The following is a 14,180-nucleotide window of genomic DNA, read 5'->3' as shown; positions in this document are numbered from 1 at the left end:
TTTTGGTAATTTTTGAAAATTACCCCCCCCCCCAACAAATAATTGGTTAGAAATAGTTTTTCTTTTATATTTAATATTTCATATTTAACTCTAAAGACATGTAAGCAAAATTCAGTGATATGGGTTTGCCACCCGTAGGGAAACCCCTGGCCAATTTTTTAACTGTTTATAAATTGAAAACTTTATATTTGGTGATTTATCATTTGGTAAGCTTGGAAAAACAAGCCCCAAAATATGTGGTTTTATATTTTTAACTCTGAAAACAGAAGAGCAAAAATTCAGTGACAAAGGGTTCGCCACCCGTAAGGAAACCCCTGGCCGATTTTTTACTTGTGTTTGATTGAAAATTGTGCCACTTCAAATTGAAAATTGACATTTAAACTTTGAAAAATAGCGTAAACCCCGCCAAATATTTTGATGTACAAATAGCTTCCTTATGTTTTAGAGGTTTTATATTTTACCTGTAAAAACAGAGGAGCAAAAATCAGTGACAAAGGGTTTGTGTCCGTATGGAAACCCTTGGCCAGTACTTTTTTAAATGTTTGGGAAAAAAAGCAAACATAATTTTTTGATGTATTCAAATCGTTACCTCAGCTACTGTGACAGGGTTTGCTTCTTTCTGTTTTCTCAGCAAGTAGAACCAATTAACCTATTTTGCTAAAACTTTCACTGTTTTTTCATCTTTCTAACCATTTGTGAAATCGACCCCAGGATGGTTAGGGTCAAAGGTTCATTTTTTATGTAAAAGTAATTTTTTTAAATATTTTTTTTTATATTTACAAGCATCAAGAGATTGAGTACTCCTGAAGAGAATCAACATCTTCGGATCTCTCTCAATTAGAGATCTCAAGACAAGAGCTCACTGGAACAAGGAGATGAATTCACCACCAGCGACGTCGACATCGATGATGACCTGATAACACAGAGATGTCTTACTGATGAGGAGGCCGATTGTTTGACTGTGTTTGTCCATTGAAAAAAGCGCCACTTCATATAAGGTGATTTATTAGTTTTGAAAAACAAGCCCCCAACTATTTGGTTTTCTATTTAAACTTTGAAAACAGGAGAGCAAAAATTCAGTGACAAAGGGTTCGCCACCCGTAAGGAAACCCCTGGCCGATTTTTTACTTGTGTTTGATTAGAAATTGTGCTACTTCAAATTGAAAATTGACATTAAACTTTGAAAAATAACAAAAATCCCGCCAATATGTTGATATACAAATAGGTTCCATTTGTTTTAGAGGTTTTATATTTTACCTGTGAAAACAGGAACAAAAATCAGTGACAAAGGGTTCGTGTCCGTATGGAAACCCTTGGCCAATACTTTTTTTAATGTTTGGGAAAAAAAGCAAACATAATTTTTTGATGTACAAAAATCTTTACCTCGGCTGGATTCATCGCTACTGTGACAGGGTTTGCTTCTTTCTGTTTTCTCAGCAAGTAGAACCAATTAACTTATTTTGCTGAAACATTCACTGTTTTTTCATCTTTCTAACCATTTGCGAAATCGACCCCAGGATGGTTAGGGTCAAAGGTTCATTTTTTATGTAAAAGTAACTTTTTTAAATATTTTTTTATATTTACAGGCATCAAGAAATTGAGTACTCCTGAAGAGAATCAACATCTTCGGATCGGTCTACACTTAGAGATCACTGGAACAAGGAGATGAAATCACCATCGGCGACGACGACAACGATGACGACCAGATGCCACAGAGATGTCTTACTGATGAGGAGGCCAAATGTTTGACTGGTCTATTCATTGAAAAATGCGCCACTTCATATAAGGTGATTTATAAGTTTTGAAAAACAAGCCCCCAACTATTTGTTTTTTTTATTTAAACTCTGAAACAGAAGAGCAAAAATTCAGTGACAAAGGGTTCGCCATCCGTAAGGAAACCCCTGGCCAATTTTTTACTTGTGTTTGATTGAAAATTGTGCAACTTCAAATTGAAAATTGACATTTAAACTTTGAAAAATGACGTAAACCCTGCTAAATATTTTGCTATACAAACAGGTTCCTTTTGTTTGAGAGGTTTTTATACTTTACCTGTGAAAACAAAGGAGCAAAAATCAGTGACACAGGGTTTATGTCCGTATGGAAACCCTTGGCCAACACTTTTTTAATTGTTTGGGAAAAAAAGCAAACATAACTTGTTGATGTGTCGAAATCTTCACCTAGGCTACTTTGACAAGGTTTGCTTCTTTCTGTTTTCTCAGCAAGTAGAATCAATTAACCTATTTTGCTGAAATTTTCACTGTTTTTTCATCTTTCTAACCATTGGCGAAATCGACCCCAGGATGGTTAGGGTCAAAGATTAATTTTTTATGTAAAAGTAACCTTTTTAAATATGTTTTTATATTTACAGGCATCATGAAATTGAGTACTCCTGAAGAGAATCAACATCTTCGGATCGGTCTACACTTATAGATCTCAAGACAAGAGCTCACTGGAACAAGGAGATGAAATCACCACCGGCGGCGACGACAACGATGACGACCTGATGCCACAGAGATGTCTTACTGATGAGGAGGCCAAATTTTCGACTGTGTCTATTCATTGAAAATTGTGCCACTTCATATAAGGTGATTTATAAGTTTTGAAAAACAAGCCCCCCAACTATTTGGTTTTTTATTTAAACTCTGAAACAGAAGAGCAAAAATTCAGTGACAAAGGGTTCGCCACCCGTAAGGAAACCCCTGGCCGATTTTTTACTTGTGTTTGATTGAAAATTGTGCAACTTCCAATTTAAAATTGACATTTAACTTTGAAAAATAACGTAAATCCCGCCAATATTTTTATATACAAGTAGGTTCCTTTTGTTTCAGAGGTTTTATATTTTACCTGTGAAAACAGGAGCAAAAATCAGTGACAAAGGGTTCGTGTCCGTATGGAAACCCTTGGCCAATACTTTTTTTAATGTTTTGGAAAAAAAGCAAACATAATTTGTTGATGTATAAAAATCTTTACATCAGCTACTGTGACAGGGTTTGCTTTTTTCTGTTTTCTCAGCAAGTAGAACCAATAAACCTCTTTTGCTGAAACTTTCACTGTCTTTTTATCTTTCTAACCATTTGCGAAATCGACCCCAGGATGGTTAGGGTCAAAGGTTCATTTTTTATGTAAAAGTAACTTTTTTAAATATTTTTTTATATTTACAGGCATCAAGAGATATAGTACTCCTGAAGAGAATCAACATCTTTGGATCGGTCTATACTTATAGATCTCAAGACAAGAGCTCACTGGAACAAGGAGATGAAATCACCATCGGCGATGACGACAACGATGACGACCTGATGCCACAGAGACGTCTTACTGATGAGGCAAAATTTTTGACTGTGTCTATTCACTGAAAAATGCGCTACTTCATATAAGGTGATTTATAAGTTTTGAAAAACAAGCCCCCAACTATTTGGTTTTTTATTTAAACTCTGAAACAGAAGAGCAAAAATTCAGTGACAAAGGGTTCGCCACCAGTAAGGAAACCCCTGGCCGATTTTTTACTTGTGTTTGATTGAAAATTGTGCAACTTCAAATTGAAAATTGATATTTAAACTTTGAAAAATGACGTAAACCCCGCCAAATATTTTGCTATACAAATAGGTTCCTTTTGTTTTGTAGGTTTTTATACTCAAACCTGTGAAAACAAAGGAGCAAAAATCAGTGACAAAGGGTTTGTGTCTGTATGGAAACCCTTGGCCAACACTTTTTTAAATGTTTGGGAAAAAAAGCAAACATAATTTGTTGATGTGTCGAAATCTTCACCTAGGCTACTTTGACAAGGTTTGCTTCTTTCTGTTTTCTCAGCAAGTAGAATCAATTAACCTGTTTTGCTGAAATTTTCACTGTTTTTTCATCTTTCTAACCATTGGCGAAATCGACCCCAGGATGGTTAGGGTCAAAGGTTCATTTTTTATGTAAAAGTAACCTTTTTAAATATTTTTTTATATTTACAGTTATCAAGAAATTGAGTACTCCTGAAGAGAATCAACATCTTCGGATCAGTCTACACTTATAGATCTCAAGACAAGAGCTCACTGGAACAAGGAGATGAAATCACCACCGGCGACGACGACAACGATGACGACCCGATGCCACAGAGATGTCTTACTGATGAGGAGGCCAAATTTTTGACTGTGTCTATTCATTGAAAAATGCGCCACTTCATATAAGGTGATTTATAAGTTTTGAAAAACAAGCCCCCAACTATTTGGTTTTTTATTTAAACTCTGAAACAGAAGAGCAAGAATTCAGTGACAAAGGGTTCGCCACCCGTAAGGAAACCCCTGGCCGATTTTTTACTTTTGTTTGATTAGAAATTGTGCCACTACAAATTGATAATTGACATTAAACTTTAAAAAAATAACGTAAATCCCGCCAATATTTTGATATACGAATAGGTTCCTTTTGTTTTAGAGGTTTTATATTTTACCTGTGAAAACAGGAGCAAAAATCAGTGACGAAGGGTTCGTGTCCGTATGGAAACCCTTGGCCAATACTTTTTTTAATGTTTGGGAAAAAAAGCAAACATAATTTGTTGATGTGTCGAAATCTTCACCTAGGCTACTTTGACAGGGTTTGCTTCTTTCTGTTTTCTCAGCAAGTAGAACCATTTAACCTACTTTGCTGAAACTTTCACTGTTTTATTTCATCTCTCTAACCATTTTTGAAATCGACCCCAGGATGGTTAGGGTCAAAGGTTCATTTTTTTTTGCTTTTTCTGATTTACAGGCATCAAGAGATTGAGTACTCCTGAAGAGAATCAACATCTTCTGATCGGTCTACACTGAGAGGAACTCAAGGCAAGAGCTCACTGGAACAAGGAGATGAAATCACCACCAACGACGACGACGACAACGACGACCACCTGATGCCATAGAGATGTCTTACTGATGAGGAGGCCGAGCATCCATCCCAGTATGGGTACTTAAATAAGATAAGGATCCTTTATCACTGACAGTGCCATCAAGATTGTCTCAAGAAACAAAATGAGGCTTGACAACAAAATTAAGTCTGGTTCCTTTTTGTTAAACTTTGAGCATTTCGAGCGGGTTCTGATCGGTACACGGGAACCAGACAAAATGGCCGAACTGTGGTAAAGGTGTTTTTAAACTGTCAGTGTTGCTTACATTAGTTTGCGATAACTCGTGCTTTATAGCTTGTTTTGAAAAAATTAGTATCTGAAATTGAATTGTTAACCGTCGTGAATTGTTGTTATTGATCGATCCTCCCCTAACCCCTGGGGTCGGTTGATCGATTGAAAGAACGAACAGGAAACTTGAGTGCAAACCTTTTATGATAAAAGCCTTCTAGCTCTGTTTAGGATTATGGCATACTTTGTAACTTATGGGTCATGACAAGACTAAAACTCCCTTTTCCTGAGAGTTGGTCATTGCACAAATGTCATCCTCGATACTGTTACTATGAAAAGCCTGATGCATTATGGAAGCAACATTGCCACTGGTCATTGCCTGGGTGCCCCTTGAAATGTTCTTGCAATTTTCTGCTAGGGGTTTGCGTCATAGCAAACTAGGAACCTATCAACATGTTCTCTAGCAGTGGCTTACTGTTGTACCACTACCATGGTGCATGACTTTCATCCCTTTCTGCAAGGGGTTGTGTCACAGCAAACTTTGTAAAGTTTTAGTTAAGTGGCTTACTGTTGCACCACTACCATCACACATGACTTTCATTCCTTTCTGCTAGGGATTGGGTCACAGCAAACTTAGTAAAGTTTTACATTAGTGGCTTACTGTTGTACCACTACCATCACACATGACTTTCATTCCTTTCTGCTAGGGATTGGGTCACAGCAAACTTAGTAAAGTTTTACATTAGTGGCTTACTGTTGCACCACTACCATCACACGTGACTTTCATCCCTTTCTGCTAGGGATTGGGTCACAGCAAACTTAGTAAAGTTTTACATTAGTGGCTTACTGTTGCACCACTACCATCACACATGACTTTCATCCCTTTCTGCTAGGGATTGGGTCACAGCAAACTTAGTAAAGTTTTACATTAGTGGCTTACTGTTGCACCACTACCATCACACGTGACTTTCATCCCTTTCTGCTAGGGATTGGGTCACAGCAAACTTAGTAAAGTTTTAGTTAAGTGGCTTACTGTTGTACCACTACCATCACACATGACTTTCATCCCTTTCTGCTAGGGATTGGGTCACAGCAAACTTAGTAAAGTTTTACATTAGTGGCTTACTGTTGCACCACTACCATCACACGTGACTTTCATCCCTTTCTGCGAGGGATTGGGTCACAGCAAACTTAGTAACGTTTTACATTAGTGGCTTACTGTTGCACCACTACCATCACACGTGACTTTCATCCCTTTCTGCTAGGGATTGGGTCACAGCAAACTTAGTAAAGTTTTAGTTTAGTGGATTACTGTTGTACCACTACCATCACACGTGACTTTCATCTCTTTCTACTAGGGATTGTGTCACAGCAAACTAAATGTTGAGGTTCATATGTTCATACATGACTTTTGAAGGGAATGACTGGTACTTTCTATTAATCCACCTGCCCTGTTACCTCTGACCCCCTTCGTCTGTGGGGTAAGGTTACTGTCAATTTTTGCGGATGTATGTCAGAAATGGCCGTTTTACCTCTGCCCCCCTTTCCACCTGGGGTATTTGTTGCAATAACACAGTGATAAATCTTGAATCCTGTGTTGTGAATTGTTTCTATAGACTAACAGGCCTGTATGCTTTCTTTTTTTTAAAAGGCAAGGGCACCAGAGCATTTCCCCCTTGGTTAAACGCACCCTATGAGGAAATTGTATATCTGTACTGGATCATTTCAAGGGCACCAAGGCAATGACCAGGGGCATCGAGGCTTATCGCCTTTGTTGCCCCCGTGAAGTATCGTGCCTGGATTTGTTCTCTATCGTGCATTTGACTGCATCTGTGATCCAACTTCACAAATAGAAGACAAATCATTACATGAAACATTTCGCTTATCATTCTTTTTGTTGGCCACACACGCAAAATAAATTACTGTCAAACCTATTCTTAATTTTGGCTTTAAACTTTATTTTGGGACGAGAAATACAACAGCGTGAAAAGATTTGTCCTTTTTGGTAATTTGGGTCACAAGTGCAAAATATTTGTGTATTTTACATAAATTATCTTAACACTTTATTGAGACATTCCCACGAAATGAGTTCATACAAAAAGCATACAGTTTTCATATAGAACGCTCGACTTTACTTCCCAAAATACAAAATTCTAAATTCTTTTATTTTTTTTTATTTTTACTCTTTTTGCAAATTTTTTTCCCGCTACTACTTTTGAAACTTTGCTCACTTTAAAAACTCTTCTTTTCTAGATTTTTCCCAGAGTTGGAATATCCTAGCAAATTTTACAGAAATGTTTGTTTACAAAACTGTCTGTAAAATTTGCTTGTGACTCAAATTGTGGGAGTGTCTCTGATTCTATATTGATACTTTGATGATTGTGAAGCCAAGTACAACTTGCACTCAATACAATTAATGCAAGCGGAACACATCCTAAAGTTGTATTCTTGGGACCAATCTTCATGACATACAAGTACGTCATCATTTTAACTAAATTTATTCCTTTTTGGCACGACATGTTTGGATAAGTGTGATGCACACCTGTCCAAACTCAAAATGAAATACGAGTACGTCATCAATTTAACCAAATTAATTCATTTTAGGCATGACATGTTTGGATAAGTGTGATGCACACCTGTCCAAATTCAAAATTAAAAAGTTTAATATTTTTTATGAAACAATCACAAACTTCATTTGACAATGTTTTTTTTTCTTCTTTGCATTGCTGCAACAGTAATAGTTAACAGTTCTAAATTTTATTGAGGTTTTTTTTGCATCAGCTGATATTTCAACTCAAGGATTGCAAGTGTTGTACTTGGCTGTTTTTATAATTTGAAAAATTATGTAGTAAATTAATTGGTTACCATTCATTAAATGCTGTAGAAAGCACCACTGAACTGTAGAAGCAGCAGAGTTGTGCAAACGTGTGTGCCGGTTGGTGTGGCTAACTACTATCTGGAAAGTGTGACGACCTAATGATCCAAGAGTTAATGGTTGGGTAAGCATTTTATTAAGTGAAATCTTGTTAATGTGGCGCTGGTAGTCTGTCTTACCGGTGTCCTACCTTACATGATTGACAAACTATTTCAACTTTCTCGATCTCCGTCAAAAAACAAAACCTAAGAAAGAAAGGATTTGGTTGCCTGTTGAAGTCTTTGGGGGCCTGTATCAAAAGTGTCAAGGACTGAGGACCATTGCACTTTTTTGCACATTTTTTACCTGATCATTTTGTTATCCTAAGTTGGTACCCGTCTCTCTATACTGTTCCTGTGTAAACGGGTCTACTTTTTGAGCAACTTCTCTACACTGGACATCCTCTTCTGATCTGAGGGAGCCTCTGAACTTGACGGATGACGGAGACTTCTACCCAGATGTTGGTGCGAGGGACGGAGAAACGAGATTCTGAACATGGCTATTCACATTTCAATCAGGTACTCAGGCTTTTATATTGGTTTCACTTGTGTTAAGAAGTTTTGACTGTATCAAAAGGAGATATCAAAGATGATATTTGGATTGTGTAGGAAGTTAACAAGGTCCTTTATAGAAGAAACAACGTCGCTTAGATAGATGCCGTTAATTGTGACTGGTTCAATTCTCAGCCACAATAGGTTGTATGTACACTCCTTCGTCAGTTAGAATAGTGTTTAGATTTTAGGTTTAGTTAAAACCCTGCTTGAACTGGTTGACAACATTCAGTCTATGACGTTACCTATTGGTCTATTTCAGTGACCAATTAATTAGGTTGTTCATTGTAGGTTTTGAGTCGTCAGCTTTATGACAGATTCTACAGTAGGTATGTTAACGATAATCAGTTGAGGAAATGATTTACAAATGATGTTGACCAATAGACATTGCTTTTTCAACAAATACTGCCACTGTGGTGTGCATGATTTGTATACATTTTTCATAAACAGTAATTTAGCTGCAGTAGGTGTTTTCAATCCTTCAGGGTATTAATTATTGATAAGTGTGGTTAACCCTTTTCCAGCTGAACATAGTGACGACACTCAGGCGGTTTACAAACACTCACAAAATTTGTTTAGCCGCAATGTTTGAATCTTGTTTCTCTAGTTATTTAGGCTGTTAAAGTGACAAAGACACTTGGTCATTAATATTTTGACAGGTTCTAAAAAGAGTTGGCAAGTTTAAGATATGTAACCTGTAGAGAACGTCTCAACATGTACAACAGCGTAGTGTACAATGGATCAAACTAGGTGCTTATTAGCAGATTAGCAGTATTAGTGTAGACTTATTCAGTGAAACCTCGGAACAAACATTGTAATTTGTCACATGGCTAGGTAGTTATAGGAAGCATAAACACTAGTCCAGTATTAGTGTAGAGTTATTAAACAAATAAAGCAAATTGAGAAATAACTAATAGTTATTTCTCAATTTGCTTGTTAGATTGACTTTGTTATGAATATTATGCTAAAAAGACACAGCAGGAATAGGTAATCTAAATAAGCCATCACTTTGTTACTTTAGTCATGCACTGTTTGCAGAATCACAGGTGTCTTTCTAGATGGAAAATACACCAAGTTATCAGCGATCTTATCGTCACTGATAAAACCTTAATTTCCCGACATCGACGTCACACTCATTTTTATGCAAAAACATTGTAGTGTATAATTGTTACAAAATCATTAGTACGCAGTGGTTGGTTTGCAGATTTACATGAAGTTAAGCAGCAGGAGTAGTTGTTGATCCTAGATGTTCAATACTTTATTGGGACCTCATCAGCAATTTGTAGTTCCGTAGGATTTGAAACTTGTTGTACTTAGTATCTTATCGTCGCTGATAAAACCTTAATTTTCCGACATCGACGTCGGACTCATTTTTATGCAAAAACATTGTAGTTTATGATTAGTACTAAATCATTAGTATGCAGTGGTTGGTTTGCAGATTTACATGAAGTCAATTAGTAGGAGTAGTTGTTGATCCTAGATGTTCAATACTTTATTGGGACCTCATCAGCAATTTGTAGTTCCGTAGGATTTGAAACTTTGTTGTACTTAGGATCTTATCGTCACTGATAAATCCTTAATTTGTTTAGGTTAGTTTTTTTTTTAAGAGTTTTTTTTTCTCAGTCTAGTTATCCTCCATAAACCCAATGTCATCTACAATATCTCCTGTAATGATACTCTGCAATGAAGATGCAAATCTGATGTTTGTGTTTAACCTAATTTTTGACTTTGAAATTTGACTTCATTTGAACGTGTAATCACACACACTGTTAAAATGTTGTGATGTTTTAACAAATCCAAAACAAATTGTAGTACTTCTAATGCAAGTGAAACCAATACATTCCTGAGTATTCTGTTCTGTTTTTTGTGCATGTCACAAAAATTCTCAAAATTTTTCAAGTTCAGCCGCCATGTTGGAATCTTGTTTCTCTGATCAGCGCATCATCATCTGGGTTGAAGTCTTCGTTATTCTGATGGTACAGGACTCAATCGGTGACGGAGTGGAAGCGTCCTTTTACACTTCAACCAAAATTCGAACTTGAAATTTACTCCAAGAACTTAGCGACGTGTTTGCCCGAACAGGGGGAGACGTCCGATGGTACACTTGATACAGATTCATCAAACATTTTAACGGGCAACAGAATCCTTTCCGACTTTTGTTTTGGACTTTGAAAAAAAAATCTTAAGTTTGTTTTTGGCTTCGGACTTTTAAAAAACAATCTTTTTAGTTTGTCAATCATGTAAGGCAGGACATTGGTAAAACAGACTATCAATGAAACATTAACTTGATTTAACTTAATAAAATGCTTTCCTTCCATTAATACTTAGATCATTTAGTCGCTTCACTTTCTAGATAGTAGTTGGCCACACCGATTGGCACACACGTTTGCGCAACTCTGCTGCTTCTACAGTTCAGTGGTGCTTAAAAAAATCAAAAAAATCCCTAAAAAAACGCCTTTTTTATATAGACTAAGTCAGCCAAAAAAATTTCTCGTGCCGTTGTACGGTTCGAAATTAACTGCGTAAAAAGTTTGGCCCTACCCCCCCTATTATTAAAATATTGATCAACCAAGTGCACCCCCTATAGGGGTGCAGAAGAGACTGTATCCCAAAGCAATGTACACCAACAATATAATCAACTAGAAATTTGCACATGACTCTTATACAAGGCGTCAAATTCAAATTACCATTAGATTATATAGCTAGGTACATCAAAATGGAATACAGCCCCTTATTAAAGGTATCGTCTTATAGCTTGTTGTGACTTTATATAACAATAAAATGGAGTCCCATTGTGGACTTAGTCATTTTTTGACCAAAAAACTAGCCATTGTTTGTACTTAGTAATTTTTTGAGCAGAAACTCATAGTCAATGTTTGGACTTAGTCTTTTTTGGACTTAGTCATTTTTTCGACAAAAACACTTGGTAATTATTGACTTTCGGTGTTCTATTGTGGACTTAGTCATTTTTTCGACCAAAAAACTAGCCATTGTTTGTACTTAGTAATTTTTTTGAGCAGAAACTCATAGTCAATGTTTGTACTTAGTCTTTTTTGGACTTAGTCATTTTTTCGACCAAAAAACTAGCCATTGTTTGTACTTAGTAATTTTTTTGAGCAGAAACTCATAGTCAATGTTTGTACTTAGTCTTTTTTTGGACTTAGTCATTTTTTGACAAAAACACTCAAAAACTTTCCAAGATTGATATTATAAAGTCACAGAACAAGCTATAAGATGCGGCCTTTACAGAAGATACAACATTGGTAGTTACGCTAAATAGCAATATTGTGAATTGAATTACATGTTTATTGCGGGAATTTATGCATTACCTTCAATTTTGGTAAGCATGCAAGTAAACATTCATCTAAATGTCCACTTGATGTAAAAACTGTATTGAGTTAAACAATAAATAAAGAAATGTGTTATGAAAACGCTGCAAATTTGAGATAACGTTTTTTGTGTCAAAATTTGTGCACTCTATATGCAGTATATGAATACCAATGTTGTACCTTCTTTATAAGTAAGAAATGCAACCTGTAAACCATAAAGGAGTCAAATTTAATTAGATTTGTTTGAAAAGAAGAAAAAAAAACGCTTTGATTCTGTAAATATTCTGAGTTCTTGTAAGATGAAGAAAAAGCACAAAATTTTTTTTGGCAAGTTTGCAAAACACAAATAGTTAATTTATGAGACTAGTTTTTTTGTTAGCCATGTGGACTCCTTTTGGATAAAACAGGTTACATTTCTTCCTTGGTTGATCATTTATATTTCTTAGCTATGGTTGTTATTTGCCAGCTGATATTTCTTCGCGAATATTTTGGGGGTTTAAGTTCAATTTTGAAACTATACACATTTTCAATACTTTTTAATTAACACAAGTATGAATTGAAAGCTGTATTTGATTTTACAAATACAATTTTTGAATTGTGGCACTTGACAAGTGCATTAAAAAAAAAAACATTTTGAAATAATTTCAATGAAGTTTTCAAAAAGTAATTGTACATCAACTGGCATATTTCCAACCATCAATTTAAGCAACTATCAAAATGAATAGTAAGGAAGCAATAGGAGTGCAAAAGCACCCACAAAAACAAAATTTGTTTTAATTAAAACATTAAGGAAACGTAACATACAGTATAGTCATAATCAAGTTCTTGAGGTTGGGGTGGGTGGGGGTAATGTCTAACAGTATGGATGCACTATGTGAGTGTTATTGTTTTCTTTCTCTGGAAGACATTTAAAGTTTGTTCAAATAAATTCTTGACAATTCAAATAAACAATCTAGTCTGGTTTGCTTATTATTTTCTGATGATTCCAAATATTTTGACAACTTGTAACTTTGATGCCTTCTTGGTGTTGATGAACTAATTAAAAATAAATTTTAGAAAATAATTAAGGTTGGGATACTTTTGGTAATTATCAAACAACAGTCTCCTCACTTGGTTTGCCTCAATAAATGCATAAATAACAAACCAATGGAAGGTTTGGCTCAAATGGTCATTAAAGTTTAAAACAAATTATGAAAGAAAACCCCATATTCCGTTTATGAAATTGTGTGCTTTCAGATGCATGAGAAGAGTAAATGTTTTGGGGTGAATTTTTTTTAACACTTTTCCAACAACATTTTTGTAACATCAACATGACCAGTGCTCTAACGTTTTCATGGTAATTAATTTTTGGAGTAACTACCAAGTATCAGATAAACTATACTGCTATTTAATAGGATGCATTATTATAAAGCTAGTTTTTTTTTCTCCAAAATCCTTGGGGGCCGACCGTAATTAAAGTTTTTAGTAGAAATTTAAATGATTCTTCGGCGGCCCCACAAAAAAAGAAGTCATAAATAATGTGGGTCTTAAGAGAAAAAAAAGAGAAATTTTGGCAAATGTGTTGGTATAAATTATTCTGGCCCTACAGCTAGTAATAGAATATGATTTACAGATTGCCTCACAGAATGGTTGAGGCTGTGTACCTCAGTGACTGCTGTTGTGGCTGAAAAGGCTGCTAAGATGCAGGGAGAGGCGGCATACACTTGATGAAAGGGAAACATCAGATTCCACGACCTCTGAAAAAGAACAAAATTATATTTTGAGTATAGATGTAAATTAGTGTTCATACAAATGAGGGGATATAGGAAGTATAAGGCATTGGGAAAATGGAAAATTACTTCAGGGGCCTTTAAATTGTTCTGAGGTCTTTAAATTTTCTCCACATATACATAACATGTACATAGCCCAGGGTATAAAGGTCCCGTACCATTGCGAAAATATTACACCTAACTCAGGAAGCTGAACTTTTACTTATGATGTTCCTTGTAGTCGGAACTCCAAGACACCATTAATTAAAATTGTTGAATTTTCTCATTTAGTGTTAATATTTTTGGGTCACACTATCAATTTGGTACATGACGATCACATCGCCAGTGCAGGACTCCGACATATTTTCAGAAATTAATTCATCCATGGATATTCCTCTTTTGCATCAACACATGAATCACTTACCTGATTTAGAAGATTCTATGAACATCCGTACAGTTATCATGTGAAAGTTGTTGAATTTTGATGTCGGTTTGCGATGTAAAATGTTGCAGAAAATCTGCTTTCACCACACACCATGCCCGCGC

At 35.7% G+C, this 14,180-nt stretch overlaps 2 long non-coding RNA genes across 2 annotated transcripts; both read left to right on the top strand.

Moving 5' to 3' along the window:
• The first annotated feature begins 820 nt into the window (after nt 1-820).
• Nucleotides 821-2,567, top strand: LOC139947265 (uncharacterized). The gene is made up of 3 exons (XR_011787337.1): nt 821-998; nt 1,587-1,787; nt 2,369-2,567. It is a non-coding gene; the product is annotated as an uncharacterized lncRNA (long non-coding RNA).
• Nucleotides 2,568-3,178: 611 nt separating this feature from the next.
• On the top strand, nt 3,179-7,880 carry LOC139947266 (uncharacterized). Its single transcript, XR_011787338.1, has 3 exons — nt 3,179-3,375; nt 3,957-4,173; nt 4,732-7,880. It is a non-coding gene; the product is annotated as an uncharacterized lncRNA (long non-coding RNA).
• Nucleotides 7,881-14,180: the final 6,300 nt, after the last annotated feature.

This window comes from Asterias amurensis, chromosome 14, assembly GCF_032118995.1.
Source record: "Asterias amurensis chromosome 14, ASM3211899v1".
NCBI lineage: Eukaryota > Metazoa > Echinodermata > Asteroidea > Forcipulatida > Asteriidae > Asterias > Asterias amurensis.
Note: the sequence above shows the minus strand (reverse complement) of the source record. Positions and strands in the feature narration are given on the sequence as shown.